The 4,581-nt window shown below is 41.4% G+C and overlaps 1 pseudogene; it reads left to right on the top strand.

The window, feature by feature from the left end:
- The first annotated feature begins 2,008 nt into the window (after nucleotides 1-2,008).
- LOC102867583 lies at nucleotides 2,009-2,446 on the top strand (annotated as a pseudogene).
- Nucleotides 2,447-4,581: the final 2,135 nt, after the last annotated feature.

Raw genomic sequence — 4,581 nt, 5'->3', positions numbered from 1 at the left:
TCCAGTGTCATGCCTGTTGACCTTCAAGAAAAAAAAAGTTAAAATGCATTTCACACAAAAGAGGAAAGCATCAAATGTCACCTGCTTGAGGCTGTGCAGATTTGTCCAATTGTGCACACCCTCACAATCTTTGCTGTATTTAAGCTTACTTTGCAGTCACCATGTCAATTAATTTCATTGTGGTTCTTCCCCTCCTTGACTGAGAAGTTATTAACATCCTCTACTTGGTGGATCTCTGGAGGAGTAACAATGTTCAAATTCTCCTAGAGCCACCTGGACATTATCATTGGAAGTGGCAAGAAACTGCATTGCAATCGAATTCACCAGCTGCTCCATAGGAGAAGGACGGGCAATCTCCTCCTGTGCAAATAACTGCCTCTGAAAACCTGCTGGAGGGTTAGCTATGGGTCGGTTTCAACTCCATAGAAGACATCAATAACAAGGATAAGATAAATAGGGAACTCTGGTGGTCTAGAGGCAAGGAATTGCAATGCCAACCCAAAGGCATGTGATTCAAATCCACCAGATACTCTGCAGGAGAATGATGGGCAGTCTCCTCTCATGTGATCCTCAGAAAACCCATTGAAGGGTCAGCTATGAGTTTATTCCAACACAACAAGGATAAGACAGAGTATGTTGTGAAGTTATAAATTCAATGTTTGTTTTAAAAGGTTTGCCATCTACACAGGAATGCCTTCAACTACTGAAAATTTTTAAATTTCACAGATATAAGTATTTATGTGCAGTTCTGTACACACAGAATGGTGAACAATGACTTATCATCAGAATCTTTAAAATGTTCTTTTGAAGATGAAGATGACTATCTTCTTTGCCCTCTCTTGCTAGGGGCGTTGATTTAAATGGATAAGTCCTATTTCTTGCCTTAAGAGTAACAGGTATTTTTGCTGGGCTCTGTGAGGACAGAGAAGAGCCTGAAGTTATCAAGACAATGGCTTTGTCCTCAAATGCCTTCAATTCATTTAACTCTTAACCTCTTTTCTGAAGGAAGCAAGTGGTAAAAACACTTCTAAATGACAAGACTCATAAAACGCAAGTTGGAAATTCAGTCCTTCCATTTATTTACTGGCTATTCATCTTTGGAAAAATCACTGACTATAATATATCTCAGTTTCTTCATCTATAAATTGAGAATAGTAATGATATACTTCACAGGATTGTTGTGAAGATCAAGTGAAATGAAAATATGCAAATTCACTTTATAAATTGCAAAGCTTGATGCAAATGTATTATTTCCTTTAAGGATTGTAGTGAGAGAGCTATTAGACCCAGAAACAACGCCACTGTGTTATTCACTATTGCAAGAATGTGGAAACAGCCCAAATGTCCAACCGCAATTGAATGGATTGAGAAGTTATGGTATATTCACATAATGGAATACTATGCAGCACGCAGAAGCAATGGTTTTGAAAATCACTGCTTAACTCGGGAGGGACTGGAGAGCCTTATGCTAAGTGAACTAACTCAGACCCATAAGGACAAAGACAAATGCTGTATAAGATCATTATTATAGTACTAGAAAGATAACTAATAAAACATAGATGAGGATCCGAGGGAGGACGGGGAACTGAGGGGTGAGGATTGGTGGAAAAATCATAGGGTCACACAATTTGATGGGTAGAGGGAGAGGTGAATAAATGAAATAGGAAAGATCCAGTGTGAAAAACAATGTGTACGAACTTTGTAAGTAAGCCAGTATAAAATAAAATTTTAATTTTTTTTAAAAGAATCAATATAACAGGACAAAAAAAAATGCTACTTGCGACTTTCAGAACTACAACCAATATCTTACAGGATCTCAAAAAAATTTAACACATGAAAAATGCAGAGCTGCTTCCCTTAAAAGTCAGGGGAACGCTGGTGTGGCCCTAGTGAGTCCTCTGCTGCTAACTCTAAGTTTGGAGGTTCAAGTCTAGCCTGAGCATAAAAGGGCTGATGAGACTTCCGGCCTTCTGCGTGGAAAGCTTGACGCTGCCGGACGGCTGCCACCATGAAGTTCAACCCTTTCGTTACCTCGGACCTCAGCAAGAACCGCAAACGCCACTTCAATGCCCCTTCGCATGTGCGCAGGAAGATCATGTCCTCCCCTCTGTCCAAAGAGCTGCGGCAGAAGTACAACGTGCGCTCCATGCCCATCCGCAAGGATGACGAGGTCCAGGTGGTGCGAGGACATTACAAAGGTCAGCCGATTGGCAAGGTAGTCCAGGTGTGCAGAAAGAAGTATGTCATCTACATCCAAAGAGTGCAGCGTGAGAAAGCTAATGGTACCACAGTGCATGTGGGCATTCACCCAAGCAAGGTGGTTATTACCAAGCTGAAATTGGATAAAGATCGGAAAAAAATTCTTGAACGCAAAGTTAAATCTCGGCAAGTTGGAAAAGAGAAAGGCAAATACAAGGAAGAACTGATTGAGAAAATGCAGGAATGAATGCAACCTGGGGAGCAATCGCAGTTTAACTAGATTTCCATCTGAGTATGCATTCTTGTGACGTTCCAAAATGACCCTCTCATTCAGATGTGACCATAAATCTGCCTTTGCAATTTTGATTCCTATTTTTAAGAATAAAAACTGGAAATGTTTTCCCAGTTGAAAAAAAAAAGGGGGGGGGGGGTGCTGATGAACCCCTTCCCAAAACATTAGCCATTAAAACTCTACGGAACACAACTCTACACTGGCATTCAGAGAGTGTCTGTGAGGTAGAATCTACCAGAGTTACCTCTGCAGGTAACATTTGGGCTTTGGTTTTAGTTAAAATAGCAAAATAACTGCTCAGTAGGTGGGAAGACTGCTGCAGGGTGACAGGGTCAGATGAGAGAAAAGAGAACCATGAGCCCAGTCTGGCTGTAGTGGGGGTGAAACCAGGTTCAGAACCACGTCACCTTCAATTGTCACAATTGATCCATTGGCTTCTCACAGAAAAATACAAATAAGCCCATCAAACTCATTTCCATCGAGTCCAAACTGACTCATAGCTGATGCTCCAGCGGGTTTTCAGAGGCTGTGAATAAAATTGGAGGAGACTGTCCGTCTTTCTCCTGTGGAAGGGCTGATGGACTTGAACCACTAGAAAGGTTCCACCTTTGGAGTGAGTGCAATCTAGTAACGGTGACATTTGAAATTATTTATCACAGACTCCAACCACGTGAGGCTTTCCCTACCCTTCCCCTCTAACACCAACTTAAGGCATTTAGCTCGTCCAACAGGTGGCAAAGTTAGATAAACCTCATACCATATGCAAACACCCTGAGGGAGTGCTCTTGACGTCATAGGGCCTCAGGTCCATAATCTTTGGGGTTATCAATGTCAATTGGCATAAGGTAGCCCACAAAGATAATTCTATGGACTACTTTGGTGACCAGCAACTTGGGTCTTAAAAGCTTGCAAACAGCCACCAAAGACACCTTTAAACAACCCAGAGATCTTAGGAGTCCCCCAAAAAGACTTTGTGAGTTTCAACCCCATAACCCTGAGACAAGAACTAGGTGGGTCCTACTCTTACTGATGACCACTCCAGCTATCACAGTAGAGAATGCTGGATGGACAGGGAACAAATGTGGAACAAAACTTAAAATCACAGAAATGACCAGACTTATTGGTCCAAATGAGACTGACGGGAACCTCAAACTATGGTCCTTGGAAGCCCTTTGACCCTAGATCTGAACTCACCCCTGAGACAATTTAAAAAAAAAAAATTAATGAAAGTTTACAGACTTAGGGTTTCCAGTCATTCATTGTTGCACTTTCTTCCCTGCCCACACCCCCGCCCCCAAATTCACTCTTCTCCTAGGAAAGTAAAAGAAAAACTTTTTCATTGTTATGCAATCCCTGCCCCCAAGTCTGCACTGGGCAGCCTTCATTCTGGACTCCTGTCATGACAATAATACCCAATCATATATCCCTTTTAAACAGTCCTCTCCCTCATCTGTTTCAATGCAGTCTACATCATTCCTCCCCTCCTTCTCTGTCTTCCTTCAGCCCCGATGTCAGCCCCGTTTTACAACAGTGGCCATATGCAATATTTGTCCTTTTGTGACTATGCAATATTTGTCCTTTTGTGACTATGCAATATTTGTCCTTTTGTGATTGAGCTATTTCACTCAGCATAATAATAATGTCCTCCAGGGTCACCCATTTTGAATAATATTGCATGAGTTCCTTGTTTTTCAATGCTGCATAGTATTCCATTGTATGAATATACCAGAGCTGCTCTATCCATTTATTTGTTGATACGCACTTACGTTGTTTCCAGCTCTTTGCTATTGCGAACAAAGCTGCAATAAACATATCTGTTTGGGTGGCAGTTATGGTTTCTTGAGGATAAATTCCCAATAGTGGAATTGCTAGGTCAAATGGTATTTCTATTTGCAAATTTTTGAGAAAGCACTACACCAACTTGCACCGTGGTTGCACCATTTTACACTCCCACCAACAGTGAATAAGGGTTCTAGTTTCTCAGCAACCTTGCCACCATTTGTTGCTTGCTGTTCTGTTAAATTTTGCTAGTCTTACTGGGGTGAGATGATATCTCATAGTTGTTTTGATTTGCATCTGTCTTAGAGCTA

The sequence above is a fragment of the Elephantulus edwardii genome, unplaced genomic scaffold, assembly GCF_000299155.1.
Source record: "Elephantulus edwardii isolate Elephantulus edwardi_28Jun2011 unplaced genomic scaffold, EleEdw1.0 scaffold00099, whole genome shotgun sequence".
Classification (NCBI taxonomy): domain Eukaryota; kingdom Metazoa; phylum Chordata; class Mammalia; order Macroscelidea; family Macroscelididae; genus Elephantulus; species Elephantulus edwardii.
The sequence above is the reverse complement of the archived record's forward strand: the minus strand, read 5'-3'. Positions and strand labels throughout refer to the sequence as shown.